Consider the following 15,547-nt stretch of genomic DNA (forward strand, 5'->3'; position numbering starts at 1 on the left):
CCATGAGGCCCAGGGTCAGACTGATTTGCATATAGCCATGTCTGAACTGGAGTGGCTGAGTGGGCTAAAGAATGGTGATGGATTAAACCCAGATCAGTTGACTGGGGGTGAGTGTTTGATTTGCTCAAGCGCTCCGTCCATCATCCCCTTTTGTATCGCTTTGTTCGCCCTAAGTGTGGCAGGGTATGCTCAGACGTGAGTCCCTTGCTCACTTGGCCACTGGATTCAAGATAGCCTGGCTGATGAGGATTATGAATCCGAAACTGGTCCCAGGAGGCTCGTTTCCGGTCCAGGGAAGACATGGCTTGGCAGTTCGGGCTGGACTGTTCCCATGAGGCACAGGGTCAGACTGATTTGCATATAGCCATGTCTGAACTGGGGTGGCTGAGTGGGCTAAAGAATGGTGTTGACTGGGGGTGAGTGTTTGATTTGCTCAAGCGCTCCGTCCATCATCCCCTTTTGTATCGCTATGCACTGCTGGGCAGCAGGAGGGGCTGGGGTGCAGCTGCCTGGGTGCACAGGGGCAGACAGGTGATGATGCTGGGTGCAATTGTATGTACTTTGCCATTCATGTATCTGGACTCTATTTCAGATGAGGGATCTGTTTCAGATGTGGGACCTGGTGAACTGCAGACATACTGGCACGAGGTTGGATACAGACTGGTGGCAGCAGGTGAGCAGTGAGGCCTGGATGCGCAGTGTCTGGACTTTATCTCCCTGTCTCTTCTTTTCTCTGTGTCTCTCTCTCCCTCTGTTTCCATATTCCTCTCTCTCACCCTCTCTTCTGTCTTCCTCTCTCTCTCCCTCTCTTTCCGTCTTCCACTCTCTCTCCCTCTCTTTTTCTCTCTCTGTATCTCTCTCTCTCCTTCACTCTCTCTCTGTCCTTTGATTGCCGCATGACACACCTTCTCATCTGGATTTTTGTCTTACAGACTGTGACCTACAGATTGTCCTGAGGAGAGCCGCCATGCGTCTTCATTGATGTTCTCTTGAGTTAGTTTGAATACATTTTCTTCTGGTAATTCGAAGGTGAATGTGTGATGCTCATTTTTGTGATGACACATGCATGTTACATGTGATTGTGCGATCAGTCGAATTTTTTGTACATTATTTCGTGAAGTTATTGTGACATGTCTTTGCCCGGTGGGGAGGGTGCCTGGGGGGGGATCCTGGGAGTAGTGGTGATGGGTGTTGTGGCCCTGTTGGGGTTCCCAGCTGCATGATCAGTGGCTCCATGGCATCTGTTGCCCTTCAGGTGTGGCTCTGGGCTGGGCTGTCCTATGTGGTGCAGGCTGTCGTCCGACTTTACACCAGGTCAGAGCAGTTGTTCATTTCCTGCTGCGAACATGCCTTATTGCCTGTTTTGTGATCTTATCGCAGATCTGGCTGGACGTTGAGAATGTTGCAGAGTGGTGTTGTCGCAGCTTTTTCCACAGGAACGCCTACTCTGTATCTCATCAGCGATAGTTGCGGGGCGATACATTTATTGCCACTTTGGCTGCGATAAAGTGCAGTTAACTCTGCGATAGTTCCTTGAGAATATGCCCCCTCGTTTTTTGTGAAATCTATACCAAAGACAGACAACTTAATACTCATCAACATCCCAATGAACTATTCTCTTCTGTGTGTTCATCCTTTCTTTTTACTTGTGCATTGTTATACCAACATTTGCCAACACACAACTTTGGGATTGTATTGGTGTCAACAGTGCAACTTTCTGTAACACAAAGACAAGGTACCACACAGCTGGTAGCATCAAGAGGAACACTGCACAGGTATGTGAATTTTACAGTACATGAAAAACTTAGTAATCTCCAGCAGAGGCTTCTCTCCCTGACAGAACAGTTATAACTCAATCACCAGCAGCTAAGCGATGCTTTCCCAAGGAACACACACCTTGTCACCAGCAGTGCAATCTTCCACCCCACATAACAGATACAGTGTTGCAGTAGCCGTTCAAGCTTCATTTTCTCACAGAACAGGTACAGCTCAGTAAACAGCAGCCATCTTTTCTTCCGCATGAAACAGGTACATGCCAGTCACCAGCAGTGCAAGATTTCACCCCACACAGAACCAGTGCTGGCTTTAGGGTGGTGCAATTGGTGCAGCCAGATTGGGTGCAGATCTGGAGGGAGAGGCACTGACCTCAGGGGGGTGCGCTGTGTTTATCAATAACTTACGATTTAAAAGCCCCAGCTGCAGAGTTCCTTGTGCATCGAGCTTTCAGGCGGCAATACAAATGCCACAATAGCTCTTGTGATTAATGTTTCTGCTAGAGAGAGAAATAGGATTTTTTTCTAATGGCAGTTTTTACTAGAGGGGAGTGATAAATTCCCTTCCGCTGGTTGATTTTGCAGAGTTTTGCCCACTTCGAGTTACGCTTGTAATGTGGAATTCTGGCAAAACTCCACCAACCACCACATGGCAGAGTTTCTTCTTATGCTCGCCAACGTTAAGTTGGTGAATGAGGATTTTCTGGTACAATGGCATGCAGCAAGATTTTCTCAACGCAGGTGGTCACTATCAGTCACAACCATTTGCAGCGAGAAAGATGTCGCTCGAGCAGATAATCTACTCGAGTAGCAGCAAATAAGCAGTGCCCTCTTGTGCTTGAGAGTTAGCAAATCTAGCTGAGGTTTCCAAGAAAGGTTCAGGGAGATAGTCACCCCCAAATAGCTAAACATCTTTACACTATTGAATGGCTCGCTCCATGGGCGTCCGCAGGGGGGGCAAGAGGGGGCGCTTGCCCCCCCCTGGATTCAGGTCCGGTTCTAGAGGATGCAGTGGCCCACATACCTGGGCCGATTTTCCTACCTGAAATTCTGCTACAGCGCCGAGTGTGACTCTCAGCAGGTCACAGAGTGAGGCCGGTCCATTGCCATGGGCAGAATGACAATGGGCCGGCAGAGGAGGCACAGCATGGAGCATCTCCACCCATCCCAGGCCTCAGGAGGTGAGCAGCACAATTAGCAAGTCTTAGGCAGGGGACGGGCGCTTTCAATCTCTCACAGCAGGCCACAACAATCAGATAAAAAGCTACAGGGCGCGGGTGGGGCGTTTGGGTGGGGCGTTTGGGAAGCGGGGTTAGTGAAAACATTCTTAGTTTAAAAACTGTGAAGTGACAGACCGGATTGAAATTGAAACTTTATTATGAAATTCCATCCGTTTGTGCAATGGGGAGAATTCTGTATACAGCGAACAGTGAAAAGACTCCCAAAAAAACACTATGGACTGAAATAACTACATTTAAAGAACAATATGACTAAAAATGGGAAAAAAATGAAAATTCGATTTTGACAATGTTGTAGTGAAAAATGTAATTTCTCCTCCATGTTGTGGCCAAGGGAGACGTAAGAGCAGAGGAGAGATAAAGAGAGAGACAGAGCCAAAAGGAAATATAAGAGACCTAGGGCCATATGTATCAAGGCCAAATGGGTTCGCAAACGCTGAAATTTGCAGAATTTCGGCGTTTGCAAACCCATTTTTGCTAAATGGCATGTATGAAACAATTTGGGCGCAAAATAAGGAATCGCAAAATTTGCCATTCCTTATTTTGCGATTGCATTTAAGGAATCGCAAATTTTGCGATTCCTTAAATGCAATGTATCAAGGAAAAATAAATTCCAAAATGCCATAAGGAATCGCAAATTACCACCAACTTCTAGTTGGTGGTAAGTTGCGAATTCTTTTAAAAAAGCATTTTTTTTAAAAATCCAAAGGTGCCATGTGACGCTCATACATGCCCTTAGGGCATGTATGTGTGCCATATGCCCACACGTCATTTTCAGGGGTGCAGCAGGGTGTTTTTGAGACACCCCTGCACCCTTGAAAATATCCTCAATTTGCGATTGGCAAATTGCGAATCGCAAATTGAGAATAATTTCACATTCATTCCTATGGGCCTCCTGGCCCATAGAAATGAATGGGAAATTATTCCTTAATTGCGATTAGCAATTTGCTAATCGCAATTAAGGAATTTTAAGGAATCGCTAAAAATAGCGAATTTCTTCATACATACCATTTTGCGATTTCTAAATAGCGATTCCTTAAAAATCGCTATTTAAGAATCGCAAAAGGGTATGTTAATACATATGGCCCTATGGGCCATATGTATCAATGCCAAATAGGTTCGCAAACGCCAAAATTCGCAGAATTTCGGCGTTTGCGAACCCATTTTCGCTAAATGGTATGTATGAAACAATTTGGGTGCAAAATGAGGAATCGCAAAATTTGCCATTCCTTATTTTGCGATTGCATTTAAGGAATCGCAAGTTTTGCGATTCCTTAAATGCAATGTATCAAGGAAAAATAAATTCCAAAATGCCCATAAGGAATCGCAAATTACCACCAACTTCTAGTTGGTAGTAAGTTGCGAATTCTTTTAAAAAAGCATTTTTTTAAAAATCCAAAGGTGCCATGTGACGCTCATACATGCCCTTAGGGCATGTATGTGCGCCATATGGCCACACATGTCATTTTCAGGGGTGCAGCAGGGTGTTCTTGAGACACCCCTGCACCCTTGAAAATATCCTCAATTTGCGATTAGCAAATTGCGAATCGCAAATTGAGAATATTTTCACATTCATTCCTATGGGCCTCCTGGCTCATAGAAATGAATGGGAAATTATTCCTTATTTGCGATTAGCAATTTGCTAATCGCAATTAAGGGATTTTAAGGAATCGGAAAAAACAGCGAATTTCTTCATACATACCATTTTGCGATTTCTAAATAGCGATTCCTTAAAAATCGCTATTTAGGAATCGCAAAAGGGTATGTTGATACATATGGCTTGTAGTGGGGTGTAGAGACAAACGGAGAGGGGGAGAGGAAAGAGAGAAATGATTGACGAGAGAAGATAGGAAAAGAGGCGAGAGGTGGGGACATAATTATAGATAAACACAATGAGGTAAGGAGACGGAGGAGACAGAGGGCGACAGACAGGGAGACAGACAGAGGGAAGGGGCGACAGAGGGAAGGAGATAGACAGACAGGGAGACAGATAGAGGGAGATACAGGGCGAGAGACAGACAGAGACAGACAGACAGAGGGAGGGAGACAGAGAGAGAGGGAAAGAGAGGGAGACAGAGAGAGAGGGAGACGGAGAGAGGGAGACGGAGAGAGGGAGACGGAGAGAGGGAGACAGAGAGAGGGAGACAGAGAGAGGGACACAGAGAGAGGGAGACAGAAAGAGGGAGACAGACAGAAAGAGGGAGACAGAAAGAGGGAGACAGAAAGAGGGAGACAGAGGGAGACCGAGAGAGAAGGAGACAGAGGGAGGGAGACAGAGGGATGGAGCCAAGGAGGGAGACAGAGATAGGGAGACAGAGAGAGGGAGACAGAGAGGAGGAGACAGAGGGAGGGAGACAAAGACAGACAGAGGGAGACAGAGAGAGAGGGAGACAGATAGGGTGGGAGACAGAGGGACAGAGGGAGGGAGACAGAGGGAGGGAGACAGAGGGAGGGAGACGGAGGGAGACAGAGGGAGGGAGACAGAGGGAGGGAGACAGAGGAAGGGAGACAGAGGAAGGGAGACAGAGGAAGGGTGACGAGGAAGGGAGACGAGGAAGGGAGACAGAGGAAGGGAGACCGAGGGAAGGAGACCGAGGGAGGGAGACCGAGGGAGGGAGACCGAGGGAGGGAGACCAAGGGAGGGAGACAGAGGGAGACAGAGGGAGACAGACAGAGGGAGACAGACAGAGGGAGACAGAGAGAGAGGGAGACAGATAGGCGGGAGACAGAGAGAGGGAGACAGAGAGAGGGAGACAGACAGAGAGAGACCAAGAGAGAGGAGACAGAAAGAGGGAGACAGAGGGAGACCGGGTGAGAGGGAGATAGAAGGAGGGAGAAAGAGGGAGGGAGACAGAAGGAGGCAGAGAGGGAGGGAGCCAGGGATGGAGACAGAGGGAGGGAGACAAAGACAGGGAGAGGGAGACAGAGAGAGAGGGAGACAGATAGGGCGGGAGACAGAGGGAGAGAGAGAGAGAGAGAGAGAGGGTGGGAGACAGAAGGAGGAAGACAGAGGGCGACAGACAGAGGTAGGGGGTGACAGAGGGAGGGTGACAGAGGGAGGGAGACAGACAGGGAGACAGATAGAGGGAGACAGACAGGGAGACAGATAGAGGGAGACAGACAGAGACAGACAGAGGGAGGGAGACAGGGAGAGAGGGAAAGACGGAGACAGAGAGAGATGGAGACAGAGAGAGGGAAACAGAGGGAGACAGAGTGAGAGGGAGACAGAGGGAGGGAGGCAGTGGGAGGGAGACTGAGAGACAGAGACTAAGGGAGGGAGACGGAGGGAGGTAGGGAGAGAGACAGAGAGAGGGAGACAGAGAGAGAGAGGGAGACAGACAGAGTGAGTGAGACAGAGGGAGACAGAGAGAGAGCAAGGGAGAGCGAGAGAGAGGGAGACAAAGAGGGAGGGAGACAGAGAGTGAGAGGGAGGGAGACAGACAGATAGAGACAGACAGAGACAGATGGAGGCAGAGACAGGGACAGAGGAAGACACACAGTGACAGACAGAGAGAGGGAGACAGAGTGAGGGAAACAGGGACAGATAGAAACAGACAGATAGAGGCAGAGACAGGGACAGACAGATAGGGGCAGAGACTAAGACAGACAGAGAGACAGAAAGACATAGAGGGAGACGGATGGAGAAAGAGAGGGAGGGAACAGAGGGTGACAGAGGGAGACAGAGAGAGGAGATAGAGGGAGGGAGAAAGACAGAGGGAGACAGAGAGAGGGTGACAAAGGGAGGGAGACAGAGGGAGGGAGACAGAGGGAGGGAGACAGAGGGAGGGAGACAGAGGGATGAGACAGAGGGATGGAGACAGGCAGAGGGAGACAGGCAGAGGAAGACAGTCAGAGGGCGACAGGCAGAGGGCGACAGACAGAGGGCGACAGACAGAGGGCGACAGACAGAGGGCAACAGACAGAGGGCAACAGACAGAGGGCAACAGACAGAGGGCAACAGACAGAGGGAGACAATCAGAGGACGGGAGACAGAGGAAGGGAGACAGAGGGAGGGAGACAGAGGGAGGGAGACAGATAGAGGGAGACAGAGGGAGGGAGACAGAGGGAGGGAGACAAAGGGAGGGAGACAAAGGGAGGGAGACAAAGGGAGGGAGACAGAGTGAGACAGAGAGGGAGACACAGGGAGACAGGGAGACAAAGGGCGACAGACAGAGGGAGACAGACAGACAAAGGGCGACAGACAGAGGGCGACAGACAGAGGGAGACAGACAGAGGGAGACAGACAGAGGGAGGAGGGCGACAGAGGGAGGTAGACAGACAGAGGGAGAGAGACAGACAGAGGGAGGGAGAGAAAATGAGGGAGGGAGACAGAGGGTGACAGGGAGAGAGAGCGAGATAGACAGACAGAGTGAGTGAGACAGAGGGAGACAGAGAGAGGGAGAGGGAAGGAGAGAGAGATAGAGAGGGAGGTAGACAGTGAGACAGAGAGTGAGATAGGGAAAGAGAGAGGGAGACAGAGGGAGGGAGGGAGACAGAGGGCGACAAACAAAGGGTGACAGACAGAGGGTGACAGACAGAGGAAGACAGACAGGGAGGAGGGCGACAGAGGGAGGTAGACAGAAAGAGGGAGGGAGAGAGAGGGAGGGAGACAGGGAGAGAGAGGGAGGGAGACAGGGAGACAGAGAGAGAGGGAGGGAGACATAGAGAGAGACACAGAGAGAGAGACAGAGAGAGAGAGAGAGAGAGAAAGAGAGAGAGCGAGAGAGAGAGAGAGAGAGAGAGAGAGAGAGAGAGAGAGAGAGAGAGAGAGAGAGAGAGAGAGAGAGAGAAAGAAAGAAAGAAAGAAAGATGTGTGTATGCCGGGTCTGGTGGCTAAGTGGACGAAGGCGTCAGCTGCAGGGACCTGTGTTCAACCTCATGGTCATAGTTTTTTTGTTGCTCTAGCCTCTCCCCCTCCCCCTCTAGCCCCACCCCCACCAGTGCGGCCCTCGGCCACAAACCACACTTTAAATTTGGCCCCTGAGAGAAAGTTTGTGAGTACCCATGCTCTAGAACCGCATCAACCTGATTTAGAATGTTTTTGTTTTTTTACGGTCATTTTTAGTTTTTTCCTCTGTTTTATTGTAGTTGCCAGGACGTCTGCTGTGGCGCCTCACAAGATTTTTCTCTTCCCCCTATGGGTTTCTTTGTTTAATAAAGCTCTTTGTCTTATTAGATTTTTTCTTTATGTATTTAATACTTGTGATCAATCATGTCGGAGGATGGTGATGAAGTTAAAATGTTGCCCCCCCCTGGAAACATTTCTGCGGATGCCCATGGCTCGCTCCCAGCTCACGTTTCCCCTTGAAAGATCTATGCTTATTGAAGAACATTATCTTTGTCTCCACGCAATTGATTTCCAAACCTCAAAAGGAGCAAAATTCCAAAAAGCGATCTAAAGCATTTTGCAGACCACTCTGGGTTTCGGAGATTAATAAAGTGTCATCCGCAAAGAGAAGGATCGGTGTCCTAATCCCCACCTAAAATGGAGCATCAATATGTATGGAGCACAGGCAAGGGACAACATCTTTGAGATAAAGCAAAAACAAGGTAGGTGCCAGCACAAACCCCTGCCAAACACACTTTGTGATAATCGGTCTGTCACCTGTCCTTGAGAACGCTAACGGACCTGCACAAAGTTCCCCTAATGGAGACAAATCAAGAGTAGCTAACGTTTGTCAGAAAGACCCAGGCTGTTCAAGACTTGCCATAGCCGGTCACGCAGGACCAGATCGAAGGCGGACTTAAGGTGGATGGAGGCAACGTATAATGTTTCTCTGCCGATCGTCACAACTTTCCAAACAAGTAAAAGAAAATGGAAGATTGGATCAATTGTAGACACCTTCTTCAAGAAACCCGATTGAAAATGGAAAATAATGGCTTTTCCTTGATCCATGTCTCAATTTTGCATAAAATCAATCGGGCAAAAATCTTCTGTATACAGTTGATCAAACTAATCGGATTGTAGTTCATGTGGATGGATCTATCCCCTTTTTAGTTCTCGCCTAGGCAGCGCACATGCGCTGCCTAGGAGAGGGCCTTTAGGAATCGGTCTTCACTTTTCAAGCTCTTGCGCTTGTGGCGGGATCCACCTTGCGGGAGCGAGCAGCGGCGCGGTCACGTTAATTACAAACTGATGGCCCCTGTGCACAGCTGCTCACTCCTGCAAGGTGGATACCGCCACAAGTATGAGTGCTTGAAAAGTGCAGACCGCTTGTTTCTACGGGACTCTGTTTAAGCTGTGCAGGGCCAGGTAAACCTGTCTACGGCATTGGATTCCAGGCCCGAGGTCAGCAGAGGACCCAGTTAAATTTTTCAAATGAGACCCATGCCGGTGAGTTGGTTAAAGAGGGCTGGCTTTAGTAGGTTCGACACTTGGATGTCATATGTGCGCTGCCTCCCATCAGTTGCTCAGTCTCATACAGTACTCTGCTACATTTTATGATGGGTATCTTCAAAATGGTCTTCCTCTTCCTTGTAATAACTGGTGATTTTGATAAAAGTGGACACTGTCAACAAAAACTTGGTAAGACAGGATTTTTTCACCCTCTTGGAATAACTACGTAAAACTCTTCTGGTCTGCTCTTATGTCAATGCCCTTACCAAGTCCATGAATGCAGGCTGTTAATAGTATCTAAGCAAAAGTATCACTTTTGTGATTGCCCACATATTGCTATTCACAGTGGGAAAGCGCCTAGTCACCTTTTCAGTGTCAAACGCAAAGTTGCATTCAGTGTGCAGTGGTTTAATATGTCGCTCCATTGTAGAAAAAAAGCTATTTTTACCCGAAAATATGCTCATTAGGAATCATACGGTGTATTATAGGGCAAATGCACAGTTATACTTACATTGATAAGGCAGTCATTTCCATTTCCCGTGTAGAGATGAGCCTGCTTCCGGCCAGAGCTTTTCTGAATGCCATACTTCTGTAGTCCCTATGGCTCTGAGAAACAGTCTCCAAGAGTTAACACTCAAATATGAATTGCATTGTATGTATAAAAGGATCAGCACTTTGAAACAGACCATGGGAGGGCATGTTCAAGCATCCATGTAAACTCCGACTTATAATGACCTCATTCGACTTTAATGCTTCTATTACAGTGTTTATAGGCTCAGCACGCCGGTGGACATTGAGTCGCTCCAAAAGCAAGATGAAGAATTCTAAGGAGTGACAGATACTGGAAGGGAAACACAATCTTGCATTAACATACATGGGGGCATATTATCAAGGACCGTTGTTAAAATTATCGCAGTTTTATCAGCAGGACCCTGCCGATAAAACGGCGATAATGGGCTTGATATTGTGCTCTTGTTAATTCCCATAGAAACCCATGTTAACACCAGAACATGGGCTTCAATGGGAATTAACAAGAGCGTATTATCAAGCCCATTATCGCCAGTTTCCTACCGATAAAACGGCGACAATTTTAACACCGGTCCTTGATAATATTCCCTCAGGTGTTTTGACAGTTATGTTTTATATCTGGAGGGTTTTATTTTAGGGGTGGGTGAGGTTTTTATTATACTAAAAGTCAAAGTCAATGGACGGCAAAAATTAGGTGAATTTTAACTGCAATATAAAGTTCACATGTGCCAAATTTATGAGTGATTTGTAAAGAGGCTAACCAGCTGGTCAAAATCAGGGAATGGTAGTTAAACCAGAAAACGACAACTGCTATTTAATTAGCGTTATTAGTTTGTAATCTTGAGATAAGAGGAAATAGTACATAGGCAGAATATCCATGCTAAGTGCAAGTGATGCTGGCTTTTGCTCGATACTGCCAAAAAGGTCCTCCTCCCAGTCCACATCCTTTGACCCCACTGCTGGACTCTTCTACCATGAGGCTCAGCCACCCGGGTCCGGGGAATTTCGTTTGTACAGTAGTACTGGGGATTAGCAATGCAAAACGTGATGGGTTTAAAGGCTCTAGGCGAGGGGTTGGAAAGGAAGAAATATAGGGCCATATTATTAAGAACAGGCGATAAAATTATCGCCGCTTTATCGGCCGGAAACTGCTGCTAAAACGGCGATAATGGGCTTGATAATATGCCCTTGTGAATTCCCATAGCAGCCCAGGTTAACACCAGAACCTGGGCTTCTATGGGAATTCTCAAGGGCATATTATCAAGCCCATTATCACTGATTTAGCGGTAGTTTCCTGCCGATAAAGCGGCGATAATTTTATCGCCTGTTCTTGATAATATGCCCCATAGTCTGAATATGTGATGGCTTGGGGGGTTGCAGGTCGAAAACAAACATGGGGTGGAGACTGCTCTCCGCACAAATACTGCATTCTTGTGGAGACATGACAAGGCACTAGGGGCCATATGTATCATTTCAATTTGTGATCGCAAATGCCAAAATTCGCAGAATTTCGGTGTTTGCGATCGCAATTGGGCTCGGTGGTATGTATGAAAGAAAAACTGCTTCTCGAAATAAGGAATCGCAAAATTAGCGATTCCCTATTTTGCGATTGCATTTAAGGAATCGCAAATTGCAATTCCTTAAATGCAATGTAAGAAGCACAGAAAAAGTGCAATTTGGCCTTAAGGAATTGCAAATTACCACCATCTTCAAGATAGTGGTAATTTGCGATTTCTCTGAAAAATTCACTTTTTTGCATTTTTCAAAGTGCCATGTGGCGCACATACATGCCTTAGGGCATGTATGTGTGCCACATGTGCACACATGCACATTTCAGGGGTGCAATAGGGTGTCCTTTTGACACCCTGGCACCCTTGAAATTGTATTCTCAATTTGCGATTGTCTTTATGTTAAAGGTGGTTATTTTGACATGAACTCATGGAATACTATTTGAGGTTTAAGTAATTAGAAATAAAAAATATAGGAGCAGAGCCCCAAAATGTCTTAACCCTATTAGGGGAAAAAAGTATGAAAAAGAGGAGTTGATACCCCTAAACTCTCAGGCCAATGCCCCCTCACCCCAATCGCCACTCACCACTTACACAGTGAAGGTGCTGTTGCAAGCCAGTGCTACAGAGTCCCCTCGTTCTCCAGTACCAAAGGCTGTGACAGGTTCCAGCCAGAGATATCTAACGCAGCCCAGTTGTTGGGGGTGGGGGGTTGGTTGCAAAATGCCACTTCACACAGTGCATTACAGCTTCTTTCATCGGTCATGCGCATGGCCAGGCGCGCAAGCCTAGCCGTGAGAGGAAGCCCTTCACCGCCAGACAGAGAGCAATGGCGAGGGAGACGCATGACACCCACCACACTCCCCCTGCACAGCGCAGGGGATGAAATGACATTAAGCATTTGAAAATGTCATTATGACTGCATTGGATGCAAATGTCATTACAGCACGCGCGCTGTTGTGTGATTTGACTCTGATCCACTCCATCCACTCCGGATTCCCTACCGACCCCTGCCCTCACCACATCTTCAACAAGGCAGACGCTGTCATCGCACCCCACCTGCGGGACATCATCAACACCTCCTTCGACACCGCTACCTTCCCGGAGAGCTGGAAGCACGCCGAACTCAGCGCTCTACTAAAGAAACCATCAGCGGACCCCACCGACCTCAAGAACTACCGCCCCATCTCGCTGCTCCCGTTCCCTGCTAAAGTCGTCGAGAAGACCGTCAACAAGCAGCTGGCCACCTTCCTCGAGACGAACGGATCCCTCGACCTCTCGCAGTCCGGCTTCCGGGCCAACCACAGCACCGAGACCGCCCTGATCGCAGCCACCGATGACATCCGAGCACTGCTTGACAACGGAGAAACAGCAGCCCTCATCCTCCTAGACCTCTCCGCGGCCTTCGACACTGTCTGCCACCGTACACTAGTGCAGCGACTCAGCAACGTCGGAATCCAGGAGAAGGCACTGGAGTGGATCATCTCCTTCCTCGCCGGAAGGACACAGAGAGTCCGCCTCCCCCCGTTCAGATCTGAAGCCACCGAAGTCATCAGCGGAGTTCCTCAAGGCTCCTCGCTCAGTCCAACCCTCTTCAACGTCTACATGAGCCCCCTCGCAGACATCGCACGCCAGCACAACCTCAACATCATCTCCTACGCCGATGACACCCAGCTGATTCTCTCCCTCACCAACGACCCCGCCACCGCCAGAGCCAACCTTCACGAAGGGATGAAAGAGGTATCCGAATGGATGAAGAACAGCCGCCTGAAACTGAACTCAGACAAGACGGAAGTCCTCATCCTGGGATCCTTACCCTCCGCCTGGGACGACTCCTGGTGGCCCCCCGCCCTAGGCAGCGCACCCAAACCAACAGACCACGCACGCAACCTAGGCTTCATCCTGGACTCCTCCCTCTCCATGACCAGACAAGTCAACGCCGTCTCCTCATCGTGCTTCAACATTCTGCGCATGCTACGTAAGATCTTCCGGTGGATCCCCACCGAGACCAGGAAGACGGTCACCCAGGCCCTCGTCACCAGCCGGCTGGACTACGGCAACTCCCTCTACGCCGGAACCACCGCCAAGCTCCAGAAGAAACTCCAGCGGATCCAGAACGCCTCAGCACGTCTCATCCTGGACATCCCCCGCCGCAGCCACATCTCCGGACACCTGAGAGACCTGCACTGGCTCCCGGTCAACAAGAGAATCACCTTCCGACTCCTCACCCATGCACACAAAGCCCTACACAACCAAGGCCCAGGATACCTCAACAGCCGCCTCAACTTCTACGCTCCCAAACGCCAGCTTCGATCGACCGGCCACGCCCTCACCGCCGTCCCCCGTATCCGAAGAGCCACCACAGGAGGACGGTCGTTCTCCTACCTCGCCGCCAAGACATGGAACTCCCTCCCGACCCACCTCCGCCTGACCCAGGACCACCTCGCCTTCAGGAAGCAACTCAAGACCTGGCTGTTCGAGCAGTAGCGGACCCCCCTCCCCCAGCGCCTTGAGACCCTCTGGGTGAGTAGTGCGCTATATAAATGCCTTGATTGATTGATTGATTGATTGATCACATCACTGCCCTGATCAAATCTCATTGATTCCGACAAGGAAAGGGAATTGAGAAGTATTTATGGCCTGGACACTTGAAATAAGTAAATTGTAATTCTCTTTCAAGCTGCAGCATACATTTTATACACATTTTATTGTAGAAAGCACTGTGGAGAATATTCTCATGCAGTTGTCGCCGGGAGGGTAGCAGGGACTTTTCTGGTGATGATATGCTGATCGCAAGTTATTGCCGGCTAACGCCGGTTTCACTATCGCCATCGTGATAATGTTATTGTGGGGAATATTATCAAGCCCAATTTTGCCGCTTTAGCGGCTGTTTTCAGCCAAAAAGTGGCGATTTAAATATTGGTCTATTATCAAGGACACGCTAATGCGTGTTTTCTTGAGTAAGCAGCCGTCTTTTCTCCACTTTGCATGTCAGCGATATATATATATATTGCTAATTACATGCAAAGTGTGAGTTTCTCCCTAAACCTATATGGAAATAGTCGCTGACACAACAACTCACTATATACAATGCGGGCCGGACTTAAGCATCATTTGCATGGGCTGTGGATTGAATGGTTAAGTGCACACTTGCCTATTAGCAAGCTGTTCAGTAGCGATGGACAATTATCACTGCATTTCCAACATTATTGCCAGTTATGGCCGTCTATTGCAGGATTTTTCATCGCCTGTGAGCTAAGCGTTGCTTATAGGCTGCTAACACCGCAATGTATTCTAGCGATAATGAAAAACGCGCTAAGCGCATTTAGCGATAATAATTGCTTGTCCTTGTTAATATGCCCCTGTGTGTTTTCTCCGCTGTTTCCTGTTAATATCGCCATGTTGTGACGGCTTGTTAATACACCACTAACATGGCGATATTTTTCAGGGTTGGTCGGCGTTACCAAAAATGACAATAACTTGCGTTGGCGATAGTTATTGCATGTCTTTGAGAATATCCCCGTTAGAGTACTGCCGTCTCTATGTTTGGCACAGCAAGTTGGTCACATTTTCTGACTGCAGAGGACTTGCTGATAGATATGGATGGGTCTTTAAACATATTCTTCGGGGGAAGAGAAACCAGTGGTGGGGTTCATGTGAGAGTTGTACAAAGCTTCTAATATGCGCACGCTGTCTGCTTTTGATGCTTGCTAGGGTACTATATAAAAGCCTTTCCAATAGTCAGTGAGGTAGTCAATATAATGACAACAGCCATGAAGAGTTTTTTCCCTGATGAAACCGAGGACTGAGGCAGTTAGTACTGCGACTTCAGTTGGTATCAAATTGAAGGTCAAATATAGCTTATTTAGGCTCATTGATCCATAAAACATGGTACAATAATACAAAATAAAGCATAAAAATTTAATATATTAGAGATATAGAAAATGTTCACCAATGAGTATAAAGTTCATCATGATAGAGAAAAACTCAAGTCCTCTACCACTCTAGTGGCAACAGCACCTCATCATAAAAAACATGGGAACTAGACTACTAGGCAAAACTGACAATGGAACTGAAAACATCAAACCATCCAATGAGAAATTGACAAATATTTGAATTTTAGTAGACAAGTATATACATGTGATAACTTAGAATTGCAAAGGT

The 15,547-nt window shown here is 48.0% G+C and overlaps 1 protein-coding gene across 1 annotated transcript in view; it reads right to left on the reverse strand.

Annotated features, from left to right (window-relative positions):
- LOC144797880 (extracellular calcium-sensing receptor-like) overlaps positions 1–15,547 on the reverse strand; it is a 206,313-nt gene that overhangs the window by 176,607 nt on the left and 14,159 nt on the right. The window lies entirely within an intron of this gene.

The sequence above is a fragment of the Lissotriton helveticus genome, chromosome 12, assembly GCF_964261635.1.
Source record: "Lissotriton helveticus chromosome 12, aLisHel1.1, whole genome shotgun sequence".
Lineage (NCBI taxonomy): Eukaryota > Metazoa > Chordata > Amphibia > Caudata > Salamandridae > Lissotriton > Lissotriton helveticus.